The 21,849-nt window shown below is 40.4% G+C and overlaps 1 protein-coding gene across 1 annotated transcript in view; it reads right to left on the bottom strand.

Annotated features, from left to right (window-relative positions):
• LOC122810818 (complement C3-like) overlaps positions 1-21,849 on the bottom strand; it is a 1,708,896-nt gene that overhangs the window by 183,189 nt on the left and 1,503,858 nt on the right. The window lies entirely within an intron of this gene.

Raw genomic sequence — 21,849 nt, 5'->3', positions numbered from 1 at the left:
AAGCACAATTTCAATCAAATGGTTTCAGCTGAGCAGTCTGTAGCAAAATGCACCTTGATGAACTCACCGGTAGTGATATAACAGGGTACCTATGTCAACAGTCACAGCCTACAACAATGGCAAAGCAAAATGAGGTCAGAACAGAATACTAACTGTGTCTCAATGAACTTCTGACATAGAACAGTTTAAAGGATTCTAATTTATTATGTAAATTAAGTTAATCTTTAATGCTGAATTAGAATTACACTCAATCAAGTATCCAGTCAGAAAGTCTAATTATTCAGTCAACAACTGTTGAGCGTATCACTGAATAGACTAACGAGTCATATGTACATTCCAGAGAGTGTAGTTAATTTACTCATAATGTAAATGGGGTGGTACAATATGTAAATGTTTTAATTAGAAAGTTAAGCAGACCTTTTCTGTGGTTCTGCTATTGTTAAGCCTCTGCCAGTATCATAACACAATGGCTGCTATTTCACAAAACGCATACTGAAGTGCTGTGACATCTCTGCTTTCTAGTATCAGCATACACAAGGCTCATAGCTTCATAGGCTCATAGGCTGGTACTAGGCTATTGGCCCTAAGGCCTATACAAGCCTAGCCATAATAATTCCCTGGCTATTTCTTCCCACAGTATTTACTTCACTGGACCCCTGTCTAGCAGGGCGACTGACATGATCCCCGGGGTGAATTTCCTATCTCACATCCAATTGTCAAGGTTCCTTTTGAAGATGGCCAAAGAGGTGCTCTGCTTGACATGTATGAGCAGTCTATTCCAGAGTCTGGGCTGGCGAGTCTCTGGGTCAGAAATCTATTCCTCCAGCATGTTTTGTTCATTGTGATGACAAGATTTAGATCCCTGGAGTGTGTGTCTCTGAGGGATTCGGATTTCTTTAAGTGTAGCATGTCCAACAGCTCTGGGTTTGATATGGCCTTATATGTTAAGCAGAGATCGCCTCTGAGTAGACTATGCGACAGAGTATAGGTGGAGTTTTTTTAGACGGTCAGCATAGGGCATCTGCTTTAGGCCTGTGATTCTTTTAGTGAGGTATTTCTGTGGCCTTTCTAGTTGCTGCAGATGTCTTGAGAGGTACATACCAAATGGGGCGTTGTAGTCTATAATGGGTCTAATGAGGGATGAGTACAGTGGGACAATGACCTCCTTTTTTCTGGATGAAAAACCCATAGTGATGAGGTGTGCCACATAGAAGGATTTACTAACTGTTGTGGTGATGTGGTTATCGAAGGTGAGACCACCGTTCACCTGTGTCCCTAAATCTCTTACCACACTTTCAGTGTTTAGTGTACTGTCACCTATGTGGTAATTCATGGGTACATGTTTTTTCCCAAAGTGGATAACTATACATTTCTTGGCATTGAGCTTGAGCCCATGGCTCTGGCACCAAGCATCTGCTTCTGTAAGGCCCTTTTGTAGAGTATCCACATCATTTGGGGATTTAATAATGGCTCCCAGTTTGCAGTCATCTGCGAACTTTGTTAGCCAGAGTCCCTTAGTGCTGGTCTGTACTTCAGAGAAGTAGATGCTAAACAAGAGTGGTCCCAGGACTGAAACCTGAGGTACTCCACTTGTCACTTGTCTGGAGCTGGATTTGGAGTCAGCTACTTTTACAGTGTGGGTTCTGTCAGTAAGCCAGTTGGCAACCCATCGAGTGACGTAGGGATTAATGCCCAGCTTAGTAAGTTTATCTATGATTCCAGAGTGGGCGACGGGATCAAAGGTCTTGGCGTGGTCCAGATAGGCTGTGTGGACCACTTTACCCTTGTCCACAGCTCTGGAGACTGATTCGAAGAAGTCAATAAGGTTCAGGAGACAAGAATGGCCTTTCACAAACCCAAACTGTGTGGGGTCCAGTGTTTGAAGGTTGTCAATGTCTTTGTTTATAAGTTCCATGATAATACGTTCCATGGCATTGCAGATCAGGCTTGTCAGACTGATGGGGCGGTAGTTCCCAGGATCCAAGGTGGAACCCCCTTGTGGAGTGGGATAACTGTAGCTGTGAGGCACTCAATGGGCACGAAGCCTGAGGTGAGGCTATGATTAAACATGGCACTTAGGTGAGGTGCCAGTTCATTTTGTAGTTCATGTAGTACACTGCCTGGGATGTCATCTGGTCCCATGGATGCTGTATTCTTAGCTTTGGAGAGTGTGTTTATCTGTGTGGCCGTTATTACTGGACTTTGGCAATCTTTCAGTATTTAGATGGGCCCTTTATGGGGTGAGAGGGAGGTGAAGTTTGCACTGAATCGATCTGCCAGGATATTGGCAATATCCTTGGAATCATTATATTTAATGCCATTCTGTTGTAGCTCAGAGCAGATCTGAGCATTGCCATTAATATTCCTGACATATTTATAGAATGCCTTGTGGTTGTCTTTGGAATCTTTGACAATTTTATTTTCGTAACTAGCTTTGGAGGATTTTATGAGGGATCTCAGCTTCTTACTGAGGCTGGTAAGGGAGTTTTTTGCATCCTGGGATTTTCCTCTTTTCTGCAACAGTTTCTTCCTTTTGTTGTGAAGTTTGTTTATGGTAAGGGACCACCAGATTGGCTTCCATTTTTTGGAGGAGAGCATCTTGGTTCTATTGGGGATGACACTATTCATGCAGGAGTGGATGTGCTTGTACAGTGCCTTAGTGTAGGATTCAGCAGTCAAAATTTCAGTTCCCGTCTACATGGGTATCATGAAGTTTGTCACTTCTGACTTCAGTAGCATGAAGTTGTCTTTGGAGAATTTTTTTACAGAGGTTTCTTTACTGGGGGGTGGGGTTGGGATGTGGATGTCAAAGGTGATTAGCTTATGGTCAGACCTGACCAACAAGGGGGTGACCATAGGTGTAGAGCATTGATTTCCCATGTTGGTAATGACCAGGTCTAGGATATTAGAGCCCTGGGTGGGACTAAGGATTAGTTGATCCAGGGCATTGGAATTTATGAATTCCAAGATCCACTGGGCAAAGGTGTTGGTACATGAGTATTTTTCCCAGTTAATGGCAGGGTAGATGAAATCACCCAGTATTAGGGTGTTTGGTTGTATCTTAATCTTTTCCAGTATGTTTAGAAAGGTGTATTGAGAATCTTGGGGTATGGTGGGGGATCTGTAGCAAGCTACAATTTGGATTGCAGTCCTACCTAGTGTTAGTTGCACCTGGACAATTTCAGAAGCATTGTATTGGGCAACTAGCCTGGTGTTGTGAATATCCTTGGTGAATATGGAAAATCCTCCACCTTTAGTGTTTTGGTACTGATTTGGTGGCCAAAAGTGTGTTAAGAGCTGTAGCCTGGTATTGCAGGGTTGCTCTCTGGAGCCTTGAAACAGGTCTCAGTTACTGCACAGATATCAATGTTCTCCATTTTTAGGAGTGCCTCAAGAGAGAGTGCATTTTGAGGTTTGGACTTCTGGCATTGAGTAGCATTACCTTCAGATTTTGCATGCTTGTACCTGTTATGGTGGTTGTTTTGTCCTTTGAACATTGCCTAAAAAGGCACTATAGGGGTGGCAAGAGCCTTAGCCAGCAACCTTAACCCCAGGGGCAACAGGTGCAGACCATCTCTGGCAAAGCATTGTGGTCTGTCGGTCATGTCATCCCAGGCAGACAGATACTGGATCCCCTTTGAATGACACCAGAAGCTTAGCCAATTGTTGAAGTCAATCATTTTGTCCTTATACTGTGGTATTCTGGGCGAAGGCAGGATGCTACTCAGGGCTATGGTCATACCTACCTGGGCCACATGATCTGAGAGTTCTTCCATATCTCTTTTCATGTAGTGAAGAGAGGTACATCTCAAGTCATTCATTCCAACATGGACAATGACAGAGTCATATTTGTTGTTGAGTGACTTGAGTGCATGCATTATGTGGCGGCATTATGTGGCGGATCCTGGCATCCGACAGGTAGCTGACTGTAATTTTCTCCTTGTTCAGCCTGGTGAATGGGACATCAGTGTGCCTGACTATAGAGTCACCTATGACTAAAGTGTCGGGTACATTGTCTTGCCTTAGGGGCTGTTGTTGGGTGGCACACTATTGTTGTGAGCTATGTGACACTTTGGTTGTGATGGATGTTTGTTTGCATTTCAGTGTCGGAGGTCCTTGTTACTTGGGCAGGTTAATGTTAAGAGCCTTCACATATGTGGGTTTAGTGTTGCTATGTGTGGATGTTTGTGGTGTGGGTTTAGAAGGGCTATGTGCTGCTTGAGGTGTAGTGCAGGTGTTAACCTTCTCCTCTTGACTGTTTAGCACAATCTTGGGTGGAGAGAGCTTTGCTTCCAGTTTGGCTATGTAAGTGCATCTCTCTCGGGTTGTAGTGTTCGGTGGTAGGAGGAGAGGGTTGTTTGTATACATGAGGCAATTGCTGCATTGCCCCAGTATGCCCAGATTCACCAGGTGGACATGAGAAATCACCTGAAGCTGACCTTTGGACATGCCTAGTTTGGTCCTTTTTTTTTTAAAGTACAGGAGCTGTTTTCCCTTACCTTGGCAAGGTACTTTGCAATTATAGGCTGTTTAGTGCCTACGATTAATTTCTCCTTATTAACAAGGAGAGTTGAGTGCTTGTATCAGTTTAAGACTTCCTAGTGCTTTCCAGCAGGTTTTAAAGCAAGTGCTAGTCACAGGGATGCTTAAAGGTAAGATTAAAAAAAAAAAGGTTTATCCTAAACACTGCATTGTGAACTAGAGGAGTTAGATGTGAATGCAGGTAACTTAAATTTTACTTGTCTAAAAAATTAAGTTTTAGTGGAGAGTCACTATTTTTAAAACAGCAAGATAGATAATTTTGTGCTTACTCACACAAGCCAGTAAAAACAGAGAAGAGATATATGGTCAAATTAACATAAGGGGAAGGCAACTAGAAAGACAGTGGTGTTTAAGAATACTACAGTAACCGGGTGGGAGGGTGAGGAAAAAAATTCTGCTCAAGTTTTAATATGCAGTTAAAAGCAGAATACAAGTAAAACACAAGGTAAATAAAACAAATCACAGTATTCAAAATAGAAAAAGGCAATAAATTAATACAACAAATAAAAAGCAAACTAACATTTCCCTCACAGCAAAGTGTAGCAGAGTCTGGCTGAGCCTTTCTAGTAAAGAGCTCGGACAATTTTTGATGTATCAACATCTATTCATGTAAACTCATCGAAGCAGAATTTTTTTCCGTCAAGACTTGTGGTAGAGTGCTGTTCACTAAATTCAGAAAGCAGTATATAGTAGCAACATTCATATTGTTCAGGTATACATCTATGTGCGTGTGTGTGTGTCTGTGCACGCGCGCACACGTGTGTGTGTGTGTGTGTGTGTGTGTGTGTGTGTGTGTGTGTGTGTGTGTGTGTGTGTGTGTGTGTGTGTGTGTGTGTGTGTGTGTGTGTGCGTGTGTGTGCGTGTGTGTGTGTGTATATGTGTGTGCAGATTTATATACATGTAGATGTATATGCATATATATATATATATATATATATATATATATATATATATATATATATAATATATATATATATATATATATATATATATATATATATATATACATATATATATAAAATCCATAACAAAAACGTGGTGTGTGCAAACTGGTCAATCAAAATATAAGAAATCCAGTAAAAAAGCAAAGAGCGACCAGACCACAGGTAATAAAATCAAGCCAAGTTTTATTCCGGAAAATACAAATGGTGAGCACTTTCGCAGTAAAAAACTGCTTCATCAGACAAATTCTTCATTGCACTCATCAGTTAAAAAATACGTGAGCCAATCAGAACTCAATAGCAATTAATAAAACATCGAATAAGAATTTCCTACTAATTAGCCCATTAAAGAGCTAGCTGTATCATAGTGGAGGGTAAATATACAATAAATACTAAAAGGTATAAATACATGTAAAACAGGAGATACCTATATGCATCACTTTTTAATAAAATACATAAAAGACACCTATTTTTTAAGATGTCTCTTATCTAGCATAGGTTTGATGAAAAACATATCATTCAACCCTTTCCCCACAGTGGCTCTAATTCTAATGATCCATTCTAGTTCTTTACACTCTACTTTATTCCTTTCCACACCCCCTCTATTCCCAGTCCATACTTTTTCCATGACCAAAAATTTAAATGTATGTAATACATCTGCATCTATCATGTGTCTGGCAAGGGCATTAGTGTCTGCTCTCCTCCGAATATCATAAAGGTGTTCTCTGATGCGATCATGTAATCTACGTGTCGTCATACCTACATAGAAAGATGAGCGCAGTTCACAGTAAGCCAAATAAACTATTATATGTGTTGCAGTCTGCTCTAAAGTTGAATGTCAGAGCCTTCCCAGTATCTGGGTGTAAAAAATAACCTTACTTAATACAAGTAGATGTTTTAAGAAACAGAGTAACTATATACCGATTGTTGATGGTGTGGTTGAAACATTTGAGAAAGCATGCCTGAAAGATATTTATCGTCTTTACAACAATAGAACTACTAAGTGTCACAATAACCTTAACAAAGATGAAAAGGCAACCTTATCATCTTTATGTCGAAACCATGATATTTGTATTAGACCTACTGATAAAGGGGGCTGAATTGTAGTGATGGATTATGATTTCTATAGACAGACAATGTTATCTATGTTAAATGATGCCCATGTTTATGAAGAAGTCCCTAATGGGAATATTCATTCTTTTAATAATAGAATTCACAATGCTTTATTAGAGTGTTTACAAAGTCATGTTATAAACATTGATCTATTCAATTATTTTATAGTGAAGGAACCCATTTTACCCATTATTCAGGGGCTCCCTAAAATCCATAAACACCCTTCCTGTCCACCTATGAGACCCATAGTGGCTGGTGGGGGATGGAGTACTGAACCCCTCTCTATTCATAGAACACCATATGAAACCTGTATTGGCTTTAAATAAGCACATTTTGAAAGACACCAAACAATTTCTAGAAGACCTTTTTGAGTTTGTAGAAAATACACATCATGGAACTGATTGTTTACTGGTTACTATGGATGTTAAATAACTTTTTACTATGATCCCTAACGTGACTGCCATAGAATATCTGAAGCAATACCTGATGGAAGATGGCACATATGATGCTGCCACTATAGATTTTCTATGTTTTCTTATGGAAATTGTACTAGAAAATAATCTATTCCTCTTTGAGCAGTCTGTATATAGACAGTTGGATGGCATGGCTATGGGCACCTCTTGTGCCAATAGCTACGCCAACCTTGTAATGGGGACCTGGAGGCATCACCATATTTTGACATATGATCTCAGTATACATGTTATTTTTTATCGGAGATTTGTTAATGATCTCTTTCTTTTTGGCAAGGAGGGTTGGACTCCTCTGAGTCCTTCTTTAATAATGTCAACAATAGTACTGATTTTTTAAAATTTACTTTTAAAACCTCATTTACTTTTATGGAGTTTTGGATATTAATGTTAAAAGGAAAAGCACAGAGAAGTTCTACACTGAGGTCTATCGTAAAGAATGCAGTAGAAATGCATATGCCCATAGACACAGTATGCACCCCAACCATGTGTTTAAGAATGATGTAAAGGGGCGAGCATTTAGGATGCTAGATTAACAGTGGAAGATGGGACATTCATGCAAGAAATGCACACATTAGAGAGGAAATTTAAAGAGAGAGGTTATAAAGTTACAGAAGTTAACCCTATTGTGTCCAATGTGATGGCTCTCAGGAATAATGAAGCTAAACCATATTTTTCTAACTGTGCCCCTACAGATAGGCAAGAATCTAACAGAAACCAAGTACTGAGAGTACCTGTTACTTACTCCAGTAATATCAGACTGCTACAAGCGATCTATAGGAAGCATTTGAATATTTTGTGTGTGGATGATAAGGAAATAATATGGTTGGAGACAAACCAAGTTTTGCTTTAAGAATCAGAAATCACTTAAAAGGTTACTATGTGGCCCGAGGAATAGTGATATGCACTGTACTGGGACCTCTGAACATGTACAAGGTACTCTACCATGTGGGAAATGTAAGTTTTGTGAAGCAGTGGATAGTAAAGGTTATTTTCTACACCCAGATACTGGGAAAGCTCTGACATTCAACTTTAGAGCAGACTGCAACACATATAATAGTTTATTTGGCTTACTGTGAACTGCGCTCATCTTTCTATGTAGGTATGACGACACGTAGATTACGTGATCGCATCAGAGAACACCTTTATGATATTCGGAGGAGAGCAGACACTAATGCCCTTGCCAGACACATGATAGATGCAGATGTATTACATACATTTAAATTTTTGGTCATGGAGAAAGTATGGACTGGGAATAGAGGGGGTGTGGAAAGGAATAAAGTAGAGTGTAAAGAACTAGAATGGATCATTAGAATGAGAGCCACTGTGGGGAAAGGGTTGAATGATACGCTTTCCATCAAACCTATGCTAGATAAGAGACATCTTAAAAAATAGGTGTCTTTTATGTATTTTATTAAAAAGTGATGCATATAGGTATCTCCTGTTTTACATGTATTTATACATTTTAGTATTTATTGTATATTTACCCTCCACTATGATACAGCTAGCTCCTTAATGGGCTAATTAATAGGGAATTCTTATTTGATGTTTTATTAATTGCTTTTGAGTTCTGATTGGCTCACATGTATTTTTAAACTGATGAGTGGAATGAAGAATTTGTCTGATGAAACGTGGCTTGATTTTATTAGCTGTGGTCTGGTCGCTCTTTGCTTTTTTACTGGAGATATATATATATATATATATATATATATATATATATATATATATATCTATATATCTATATATATATATATATATATATATATATATATATATATATATATATGGATCACATTCACATTGCTTTAAGTACAGTTCTCCAAACCACACTTTGCCGAGACCATAACTCCGAATTTACACGTCTCCGAAAGTGAAAAGAGTTAAACCACATTAACTAATTTACTCTAATTTTTGCAGAGGGGCAAGCCTCCCTGCACTCCCCACACCCCCTGCTAATTATATATACTAATTCCGAGATTGCACTACAGTGACAACAGTATATTTGTTCATACATACTGCAGTGCGATCGCAAAGTGCCATTGTTGAAGTGTAAATTCAGAGTTATGGTCTAGGCAAAATGTAGTTTGGAGAACAGTACTTTTGGCAATGTGAATGGGAACCACACACACACACATATATATATATATATATATATATATATATGTGTGTGTGTGTCTATATATTATTTTTTTCTGGTGTCTCTCAACCTTCAAGTCTCCGTGCTCCTGTGTTGCTCAGTTGACTTGTTCATTTCTCCAGGTCTAAGGGCTCATTGTACTCATATTTATACTTATGGCTGACCTGGAAGCAAGATGTTCCTCATCATGTATGCTAGTACTGCCACCAGGCTGAGCAGGCAATGGGGAGTAGTCTGAGCATGTGCAATGGGGAGTTGTCTGAGCATGTGCAATGGGGAGTAGCCTGAGCATGTGCAATGGGGAGTTGTCTGAGCATGTGCCTCACTCCTGAGTAACTGAAGTGGCCGTGGCTTTTCTGGTTCTTCTGCCTCTCAGCTCAGTGTCTTCTTTGTGAGATCTGGCCTCCACCAGACCTCCACTAGAAAGATACCAGCACACTTCACAGCTTCCAGAATCAGCACTCCTATCCTCCCTAACCTTGCCCTCAAGTGCTAACTGAACTATGAATTCCTGGGTCATAGTTAGGACATTATTTGTCTATATCACAGATATGGCAATTGTTAAGAAATAATGTGATTAACCGGCGGAACTTCTGAGAAAAAAAAGTACAGCAAAATCAAAGGAAAGTGCTGACATAGAAAGTAACTTCTGGCACCTATGCCCACAGTATCAAGAGTGAGGTGTGGGATAGTTGTGCAGTGAGTAGCATTGTCACCTCATAGTAGGAGGGTATCTGGTTCAGTTCTCTACTGCGGTAGTTTCTGTATCAAGTCTACATGTCCTCGCTTTGTTCACATGGATTGTCTTTGGGTACTCCAGTTTCCTGTCCTTTACTGAAGACATGCAGGTTTATCTAATCTAAATTGTCCTTAAGTGTGCATTTGTGCGTTCAGTATGTGGGTGATGTATAAGAAATCTACTTCCTTTCCCTACCTGCTTGGATAATTTTGTGGATGGTGATGGCTGTTCATGAGGTTGCTATAGGAGACAGCTGCAACATAAGCATGAATGGATAGTTAAAGACTGACAGCTGCTAATTAATTTTATCCAGTAGTACAGGGTTTGAGTTCACTGCTCTGCAATATCCTACCATGTTTCTCTGAGCAAGTCATTTACACTCCCATTTTGTGGCTGAACAATGTGCTTTAGTTTAGTGGGTTTACCAGTTAAACAAACACACTGAGATTAACAAAAAATAAGCCTGCACATGACACAAACCCTAGTGTAAGTACCAGGTCAAATGGTTAACTGAGGACAGTGCAGTTTATATAATTGATACAATAAGGTGAAAAAGAAGAAGGTGATGATGGCGATGATGATGGTGGTGATGATGGTGATGATGGTGGTGATGATGATGGTGATGATGATGATGATGATAGTGATGATGATGGTGATGATGATGACAATGATGGTGATGATGGTGATGATGATGGTGATGATGATGATGGTGATGATGATGATAGTGATGGTGGTGATGATGCTGATGATGATGATGGTGATGATAGTAATGATGATGATGACGGTGATGATGATGATGATGATGATGATACTGATGGTGGTGATGATGATGGTGATGATGATGATGATGATGATGATGGTGATGATGGTGATGATGGTGATGATGATGATAGTGATGGTGGTGATGATGGTGATGATTATGTTGGTAATGATGATGATGATGATGATGGTGATGATGATGATGATGGTGATGATGATGGTGATGATAGTGATGATGATGATGATGATGATGGTGATGATGGTGATGATGGTGATGATGATGATGGTGATGATGATGATGATGATACTGATGGTGGTGATGATGATGGTGATGATGATGACGGTGATGATGGTGATGATGGTGATGATGATGATGATGATAGTGATGGTGGTGATGATGATGGTGATGATTATGATGGTAATGATGATGATGATGACGATGGTGATGATGATGATGACAATGATGATGATGATGATGATGATGATGACGGTGATGATGGTGATGATGATGATGATGATAATGATGATGGTGATGCTGCTGCTGATGGTGATGGTGATGATGATGATGATGATGGTGGTGGTGGTGGTGGTGATGATGATGATGATGATGGTGATGATGGTGATGATGGTGACAATGCTGATGATGGTGATGATGATGGTGATGATGATGGTGATGATGGTGATGATGATGATGACGGTGATGATGATGATGATGATGATGATGGTGATGGTGGTGATATTGATGGTGATGATGATGATGATGATGGTGATGATGGTGATGATGATGGTGACGATGGTGATGGTGATGTTGATGGTGATGGTGATGGTGATGATGATGGTGATGGTGATGATGATGATGATGATGTTGATGATGATGACGGTGATGATGGTGATGATAGTGATGATGGTGATGATGGTGATGATGATGATGATGGTGGTGACGGTGATGATGAAGAAGTGTGTGTGTGTGCTTCATTTATACCTGGTGTGTTTTGGCTCAGAAGGATGAAGCTGTAGTGACCAGACTGACATGCTGAGTGTGAATAACAGCAGGCACTTCCACAAGAGTAGTTTATTGCTTTAACTTCATTATTTCAGTATAAAAAAAGTACAAAAATATTGTTATGTTTTTGCAATATACTTCAACATAAAAATGTTTCTATGCACATATGTTCATAACAAGCACTAGGGATTTTTAAGTGTATCTATGCATCCCAAATCTCTGACAAGTTCTGATATCCTTGATAAATGTAAGCAGGGGCTTGGGAGATGAAACATTTACAAGCAGGGACCTGGGACCATTTATGGCCTGCCTGTGTCCATTAGAGACATAGGTGCCAAACCAGGGATGAATTTCCTGTTCCCCATCCAATTGTCCAAGTTACAATTTTATTTTTTTTTTATTTATTTAACATTTGTTTCCTGGGAAAGTCTGACTTGGAACAAAGCCAATTTTCAGCAGAGGCCCGATGAGAAATACTTCAGACGTGTGTCTTTCTAATAATTGTACAATTGAATTGGGTTAGGAAGGAACTCTGCTTCACATGTTTGGGGAGCCTGTTCTAGAGAACAGGTAATCTCTGGGATCCATACTTGTCTCTTCAACAGGTCCTATTTATATCACAGGTAACTTTTAAGTCTTTATAACAGGTAATTCTGGTGATGTTTGTTTTGGAGATATTCATAGGATTATAGGAGGTTCCTAGGCTACTGGCCCTCAGGCCTTTACCATGTTTTACCCTTGTGTCCCTCATAAACTAAGGGAAATAGCCTGTGATCAATACAGACTGCCTCTATCCATGAGGAACATAGGTAAAACCCCCTGGGTGAATTCACATTTTCTCATCCAATTGTCCAAGTTGGAGGACCTATAGCTAACAATGCTGTGGAGGGAGAGGTCCTTCCTACAATTAGCTGCACATGGATTAGCTCTAGGGAGTCATATTGTTTAACCAGTCTTGAGGTGTATCTGTCTTTGATGAAGATGAATACACCTCCCTCTTTGGTTTTTTCACGTTCATTTTGTGGTCTGAAAGTGTGGAAGGCATTTTAACCTTGTATGGTCGAGGTACTCTCTGCGGTCTTGAATCATGTCTCTGATACTGCACAGACATCTGTGTCTTCCAAAGTAAAGAGTGCCTCCAGTGAGTGCAGTTTCTGATTTAGACTTCTAGCATTTAGCAGCATAACCTTGAGTTTGTCTCCAGAAGATGTTTTTTATGTCTGGCACTATGAGGAAAGCAAGTACCTCAGCCAGGAACAGAAATCCAAGAGCTGACAGGTGAAGGCCACCCCTGATAAAGCAGCATGGTCTTGCTACCCTGTCATCCCAGGCTGACAAATACTGTATCCCCCTGGACTGACACCAGAAGGTAAGCCAATTGTTAAAGTCAATTATTTTTTGTTTGTAGTGAGGCATCATCCTGGGTGAAGGCAGAATGCTGCTTAGGGCTAGGGACATACCTGCCTGGGACACATAATCAGAGAACTCAGTCATTTCTCTCTCTTGTTATAGCACAGTGAGATACATCTCAAGTATTTCACTCCAACATGGACTATGACAGAGTCATAACAGTACTAGTTGTTGAGAGACTTGAGTGTGTGCATGATTTGATGGATCTTGGCACCCAACAGGTGGCTGACCATGACCTTCTCCTTGTCCAGCCTGGTGAGTGAGACATCTGTGTGTCTCACTATGGAGTCACCTATGACCAAGACATTTGGTTTTGAGGTGTTTTGCCCTAGGGGCTTGTTGGGTGAGACACTGATGTGTGTGTTTATATGTGTAGTGGATACTGTTGGGACTACATTGTGTATGGATGGTTTGTTCTTGGGAGTTCTCTGTTCTTTTCAGATACTTCTAGTGAGTACCTCCATGTACGTGGGTTTATGTGTTTTGTTGTTAGTTTGTGGAAGAGATGAAGTGTGTGTGCTGACAACCCGTTTGGTAACTGATCTGCTGCTTCATGACAGAGAGAGCATTGATCCCAGATTTATAGTATAGATACATCTCTCACATTTTGTATTAGTATGTTTTAGGAGTAATGGGTTGTCAGTATACATGAGGCCATTTCTACATTGCCTCAGGATGCACTTGTTCATCAGGCTGGCTGGAGAAATGTTGGAAAACTATCCATCAAGTATATCAGGTCTGTTCTGTAGTAAGTAGTGGAGAGAGGGCTGGATGGAACTGGTTCTGCTGTGAGACTAGTAGAATCAACTAAACTATGGAGGTCTGGGAATAAAAAATGCATAGCTGAGTTGCTTTCCGGGCAGTAGTGAGTAGTTGTGCAGTGCACAGAAAAATGGGGAAGCCTAGGATAGTTCACAAGCAGCTACTTAAGGAAAAAATTACTTTCTAAGTCTTTGTGTCTATAACAGGCAGTATTAACCCTCACTACACAATTAGCAGCTTAGTTAAGCCATTTTCAAACAAGCTGGCCAATGGAAATGCTCAATACTCAGCCTTATTCCAACAATCTCGGACTCAGATGGGTCCTCGAGTAGCCAATGATAATGCTCAATACTGAGCCTTATTCCAACAATCCCCAACTAAGATGGGTCCTTGGCTACATTTCTCTGCCACAAGGGTGCAGGGAGTCGTCAATGTAAGATGGCTGGTTTTAGTGCTCAGATAATGCCAAACAGTCTAGATTCAGCAAATCTGACCCTAGCCTATGCTATAAAATGCACAAATACTATGAACTACAAAGTGCAGAGAAAACAGTCTCAAGCAGAAAACAGATGAAACAGTGAAACAACAAAACAGTTTAAAACAGCAGAATCAATTAAAAGTAGGTGGCAATTCAGTAATACACAGTTTAAAAGTGAAGTACAGTGAGTACAGATATTTACATTTTTGTAGATTTCAAAGGATGCCTTGGATTCACTCCAGAGATCAGAGAGAGCACACTAATCCTAGAACGGCTCCTGTAAACTGAGCACAAGGCCTTACAAACATGGTGCTTGAATACAAGCTAAATTAAGCAATTTTCAAACAAGCTGGCCAATGGAAATGCTCAATACTGAGCCCTATTCCAACAATCTCCATTGCAGATGGTCCTTTGTTACACTCTTCTGCCACAAGGGTGCAGGAGGGCCCCCTAATGTAAGATGGCTGGCTTTAGTGCTCAGACAGTGCTGGACACTCTGGATTCAGCAAATCTGAATCTAGCCTATGCTATAAAATACACAAGTACTAGAAAATACAAAGTGCAGGAAAAACACTCTCAAACAGCAAACAGTTGAAACAGTGAAACAGCAAAATAGTTTAAAATGGCAAAAACAATTAAAACTAGGCTGTAATTCAGTAATACACAGTTTAAAAGTGCAGGACAGTTAATAAAAACACTTATATTTTTGTAGATTTCAAAGGATGGCCTAGATTTACTCCAGATATCAGAAAGAGCACACCAGTCCTAGAGCAGCTACTGTAAACTGAGCCAACAAGATTTCTTATAGGTTCATAGGTGGATACTAGGCTAACTGCCCTGAAGGGCCATTTTAAGTCTAGCCAATAACCCAAGGTGAGACTCAAACCCTGTACCTTCTGCTTATGAGGCAAAGACTTCAACCATCATGCAAACCTTCCATAAGATTATATTGCCCCAAATGGGACTCAAACTTACCATCCCTGGCTTAGAAGTCTATCATCTCCCCTCAAATGCCTGTAAGAGACAGAATACAGGAGTGGGGCTTTCAGGCACAGGAAAAGGGCCTTGAGGCAGTCTGCATAGGACGTTTTTCTTACTTACGCCCTGTATTCTTTTAGTGAGGAATCACTGTGGTCATTCCAATTGTTAGATGTGCCTGGTTAAGTACATACCACAGGTGGCATTGCACTCGCTGATAGGTCTGGTGAATGCTGAATATAGTGGAACAATGACTTCCTTTGACCTAGATGTCATACCGTTATAAATTGCACAACATAGAATGATTTCCTTATTTCTGTAGACCCCTTTAAATTCTGAGAACTGTTTTATGCAGAACTGTTCAAGGAAACCCTGTACAAGCATGTTAATAGCTGCATAGAGGTAGCTGTACCCACCAGGAAGAAGTACAGAACTAACTCAAAAAACAAGCCACCCTGGTGGAATCCCAAAATCAATCAGATTTATAACAGGAGGAAGAAAATCATGGCAAAAATTAGGAGGTGCAGCACCCAGCAGGATAAAATCACTCTCATCAAACTAAACAAACAACTCAGAGGACAAATGAAGTCTACCAAAGTCAAATTTGAGGTAAGTTTGGCCTCACAGGCCAAGGCCAACCACAAAGCATTCTTTGGCTATGTCTGCAACCTCAAAGGCAATACACAATTGTGTGCAAAGCTCATTGTAAATGGAGCCACCTATACTGAGCCAGAAGATATAGCAAACCTCCTGGTTGATAAATTCAGCTCCAACTTTACTCCTCTCTCTCCCTCAACTTTCCCTCAGGAAATATCATCAAATATAACTCCCCCTACTATCACTAGGGAACAGGTCCTTAATGCTCTCTCTAAGACAAAGAACACTGCATCAATGGGTCCAAACAGTATCCCAGGATGCTTTCTAAATAGCATGAAACATGATCTATCAGGGCCTCTGGAATTACTATTTAACTGCAGCCTCCAAACAGGCTTCATGCCTCATGAATGGAGAAATGCAACAGTCATCACTCTGCACAAAGGTAGGACATCTTACAGACCCTGGAAACTACAAACCCATAAGTCTCACTAGTCTTATATGTAAAGCTATGGAAAGAATTATCATGGAGATGATCAGTAGAGATATAGTAAACCTCTAGACACTGGACCCAACCCAGTTTGGTTTCGTCAAGGGCAGATCATGCCTACTCAACCTGTTGAATTTCTTTGAGAAGGCTACCAAAGCAATGGATGAGGGCAAAATCATTCACACTGCCTACTTTGACCTGGTCAAGGCATTTGACACAGTACCCCACTCGGGCATTGTTGACAAACTCAAGAGATTAGGTACAAACCCATATGTCACCCGTGGATAGCCAGCTGACTCACAGACAGGACCCAGGAAGTTAGAATTAGGGAGTCCACCTCTACAAAGAGGCCAATCACAAGAGGAGTCTCTCAGGGATCAGTCCTTGGGCCGCTCCTTTTTGGCATTTACTTCCCAGACGTCAAGGCCAATGTCAGTGGTCTCTGGGTGACAAATTGGCAGATGATTGTAAATTAGGAGCTGTCATTGAATCTCACACTGACACAAATGTTCTTCAGGAGGGGCTGACACAGACAAACAACTGGTGTCAGAGCCATGGACTAAAACTAAATGCCAAGAAATGCAAAATAGTATCCTTTGGAAAGTCATCCATCCCTGGTAACTATCTCATTGATAACACGCCCCTTAGAGTTGATCCAGTAGTCAGGGACTTAGGGACACACTAGCCTTTAATCATAACATGTCTACAGTGGTGAGGAAATCATTCTCTGTTGTGCAACTTATAAACAAAGGTATGGTATCTAAGTCCAAGGAAGTCATTGTTCCACTGTATTCAGCATTCATCAGACCTATTTTTGAGTACAATGCCCCCTTTGATATGTACCTAACCAGGTATATCCATATCTCACCAAAAGAATATAGGGCATAAACAATATGTCCTACGCAGACTGCCTCAAGGTCCTATTCCTGTATTCTGTCTCCTACAGGCTTTTGAGGGGAGATCTATGCCTGGCATACAGGGCATTGGCAGACCCCACTTTGATGGACCTCCTGCATATCCACAAAACAAACAGTACCAGAATTACTCATTCTAAAGAATTAAACCTTGCCTTTGAAATAAATAGGAGTTGCTGGAGAGATAGATATGTATCCCAGATACTACCCCTTCTCTGGAACAGGCTTCTCATCCATGTGAGGCAGAGTTCCTCCCTAACCCAATTCAAGTGCAACTTGGACGATTGTATGGGAAACAGAAATTCATCCATGGTTTGGCACCTATGTCTCTAATGCAAACAGCAAGCCTGTAAATGGTTCATCTCCCTGACACATGCTTATCAAGGGTATCAGAGCTTGTCAGAGATTTGGGATGCATGGCTAGGCTTAAAAAGACCCTTGTGGTCATTAGCCTAGTAAATACCTATGAACCTATGATCGTGATGGTCAAAGGCTAGATCACTGTCTACGTGTGTCCCCAAGTCCTTGACTACAGGGTCAACTCCTAGGGGTGTGTTGTCAATATGATAGTTAGCAGGGGTGGATGACTTCCCAAAGGATGCTATTATGCATTTCTTGGCATATAGTTTTAGTCTATGTCTCTGAAACAATTTATTTATCTGTGTCAGCCCTAACTGGAAAACATTAGTGTGGGTGGGGGATTCTATTACTGTTTCTATTTTGCAATCATCTGCAGATTTGGTTAACCAGAGACCCTTGACATTGGACTTGACTTCAGAGAAGTAAATACTAAAAACAAAATCAGTCCCAGAACTCATCCCTGAGGGACTTCACTGGTGACTGGTCTCTTTGTAGAGGTGTACTCCCCAATTCTAACTTTCTGGGTTCTGTTTGTGAGCCAGATGGCTATCCTCTGGATGACATAAGGGTTTATAGCTAATGTCTTGAGTTTGTCAACAATGCCCAAGTGGGGTATGGGGTAGGCAAAGTGAACCATCTGCTCTCATCCCTTGCTTTAGTGACCTTTTCAAAGAAGTCCACCAGGTTAAGGAGGCGTGAACTACCCTTGATAAAACAAAATTGGGTTGGGTCCAGAGTCTAGAGGTTTCCTATGTCATTATTTATCATTTCCATGGTAATTCCTTCTATGGCTTTCTATATGATGTTAGTGAGACTCATAGATCTGTAGTTTCCAGGGTCTGTAAATGGCCCACCTTTATACAGAGGGATGACTGTTGTTGGTTTCCATCTGTTAGGCACAAAGCCTCTTTGCAGGCTGCGGTTAAATAGCAATTCCAGGGAGCCTGATTTGTCATGTTTCATGATATTTAGAAGGCATTCTCAGGTATTGTCTGGGTAGTGTTCCTGGGTTTAGAGAAAACATTGAGGACCAGTTCCCTCATGATAGTGGGGGAGGGTTATAGTTGATGGCATTTCTTGAGAGGAGGTTTACTGGGAGAGAGAGTTAATTTAGAGCTGAATTGGTCAGATGGTAGGTTTGTTATATCTTCTAGGTAGCTCCATTTACAATGAGCTCTGCACACAACTGTGTATTGCCTTTGAGGTTATAGACATAGCTAGAGAATGCCTTGTGGCTGTCTTTGGACTGGGAGGCCAATTTTATCTAAAATTTAGCTATGGTAGACTTTATTTTTCTTCTGAGTTGTTTGTATTATTTGATGAGAGTACTTTTTCTCCTGCTGGGTGCTGCACCCCCTAATTTTTGCCATGATTTTCTTCCTCCTGTTATACAGCCTATTGATTTTGTGATTCCACCAGGGTGGCTTGTTTTTTGAGTTAGTTCTGTACTTCTTCCTGGTGGGTACAGCTGCCTCTGTTCAGCTATTGACATGCTTGTACAGGGTTTTTGGGAACAGTCCTGCATAGGTTACATTGTTCTCATGATTTATTGGGGCTTGAAATTTTGCCAGATCATCAATCAATTTTTCCAGTGATGTTGTAGCAGAAGTCTTTTAATCATTTCTGGTTCATTCACTGAATCCCGTTATTCCAGTTCAAAATTTACCAGGATTAAAATACCAAAAGTATATCATTTCTAGTTTGAAGCTACCAAGCTCACAAACTCAAATTTACAAGGTATGGTCTATATGCATTAATATGTTTGCAAGTTAAACATATTATGGTTATAGCCTATAATACTGTGCTATTTATAAATTACAAATACCAAAAGTCAGTGATTCCTACTGAGAGAGTGAATCTGCTGCGGAGAACAGAAAAAAGTGGTTCATTTTGTGTAACAGTTCCTCTACTTATAAAAAATCAAGAAAAATCCTGTTGTAATAACACTAATATAACTGAATAAAATAAATCAACCTTCATCTTAAACATTAAGCTAAAGTTTTCTACAGTCCCCATCCATCTTCCATAAAAGCTGCATCAGATGGTTTCATTTGTGAATGCGCCACATCCTAAATGCAACAAACATGTCACCCTCTGCTGAATTGTAATAAACAAACTCTCCCATCTAATGCCAGTTATCACTTTTAAGCCCCTTCTGAGTGTGCTCTATCTAGTCCTTACCAAAGTCTTGGACAAAAAAGAAAAAAAATCTAGAGTCACTTCATCGCCTCGGAATATTTCGCAGGGTCACATGGTCCTGCTAGTATAAGTTTTGTCCGTTTTTCTCATGCAACAAAACTGTGAAAGTAGTTGAAGGCTTTTGGTATATTTTTTTCCTCCCTCTGCAGGACATATAATTCACCATCACACATAAAAAATTCAGGCAGCAGCCTGTCTGTTCCCTCTGTCCTGCATTCTTTACACATTTAATCATGTCTTGATCCAATTATAACGTTATGGTCAAGGATAATTTGAATACCTTAACTTACTCAGGAAGGAGTGCATACAGCTCTGTAATAAAGCAATAAAGCTACATGCTTTCTAAAACAAAGTAGCCTAACTCTTTAAAGCTTTCAGAAATTTTTAGAAAGAAGTCAACAAGTTAATTGGTAGGAAGTGTTCGCTTTGATCCGTCATTCATAGGTCAAGCCAAATCAGACTTCTTAGCTTCTGAACTGACAGACCAGGCTAGTTAGGAATGCTGGCTGGCTAACAAACAGACTGACAGAGTAGTTGTAACGGCAAAGAAAAAGGCATCAGAGAAACTCTACCAGCTACTGGATTGTGACTGAGAGGATGGCAAAAGGAATCTCTGTCAGGTCGCAGGGCAATGACCGGAAGATAAAGAAGAGAGTCTGTACCCAAAGCCTGCACCTTCTAAAACTTCACAAACACAAGTTGTTTAGGACTTACAGTTTTATGTAGAATGTCCGTTTTGGCTGCTACCTCGAAACTAATCTTTCTAGGAATATTGTGGATACTGACTTTTTTAACATGTTTATTGAGCATATTCAGGGTAAAATCTAAATTAAAATGTTCTCAGTTTTCCAGCTTCCTTAAAGAAGCTTGTTATCTTCCAGATCGAACTAGATGTAAAAAGAAGGGACATAAGGAACACTGTTGGTGGAATGTAGACGTCTAAAAAGTTAGCAAACAGGGAAGGAGTGCAGGAAGAAGTGGGAGATTGAAATGACAGACCAGGAGTTACCAAGGAGGCTAAAAGGGCTGTAACAATGACAGAGAACAAGTCATCAGAGAAACTCTACCAGCTTCTGGATATGGACTCAACAGATGATGCAAGGAAACTTTATAAAGTTACTCTATCATCCCTTGGAAAATAGTCAGACATCATTCCTAAGAGATGATAAAAACAACCTCCCGGCAGTCTGGGTGATATCACAGGTGGTTGGAAGGAGTACACCCGGCAGCTTCTGAATAAAGAAAGCTCCAAAGAACTTACACTGCCCTGTGCACAGCCTAAGATGAGAGAAGACAAAGAACCCATGCCAAAAGAAGTAAGAACAACACTAATGGAAATAAAGTCAAGAAAATCAGCAGGCTCAAATAAAGCTACAACATATTTGATCAAAATAGTGGATGCATTAGGGGAGCAATAAATCCTGGGAATATTTATCACACTAAGGAGAGAAAGGTGTATCCCATGACTGGGAAAAAACATTCTAGTGTCGTTGTACAAGAACAAAATGGATATTCACAACTGCATACACCGCAGAAGTATCAAAATCCTAACACACTACAAACAATGCGCTCTAGTGGGGTTAGTGACACATGATTCAGAGCAGGCCAAGTACAAGTACCCACTTGGAGTCGGAGTTAGCGTGCATCAGAGTTCACCTTTAAGCCTACTCCTATTAATATTGGTGATGGACTACATTCACAAACAGTTTGGGGAGACACATCAAAACATCCGCTGTACGCAGATGATGTGACACTGTAAACAGACTATGAGCAGGAACTTCAGCAAATAATGGAGGACTGGAATGCAAAACTGAAGGTATATGTGATAAAACTGAATACAGACAAGACAGTGGTCATGGGAACTCCAAAGAAGTTGAAAATTTAGACAAAAGGAAAATAGAGTAACTGGTTAACAACTGAGTATCTGAGATGTGTGGTTGAGGAGAATGGAAGCCTGTATGAA

Source organism: Protopterus annectens, chromosome 9.part0, assembly GCF_019279795.1.
Source record: "Protopterus annectens isolate FY-2018-M chromosome 9.part0, PAN1.0, whole genome shotgun sequence".
Classification (NCBI taxonomy): domain Eukaryota; kingdom Metazoa; phylum Chordata; order Ceratodontiformes; family Protopteridae; genus Protopterus; species Protopterus annectens.
Note: the sequence above shows the minus strand (reverse complement) of the source record. Positions and strands in the feature narration are given on the sequence as shown.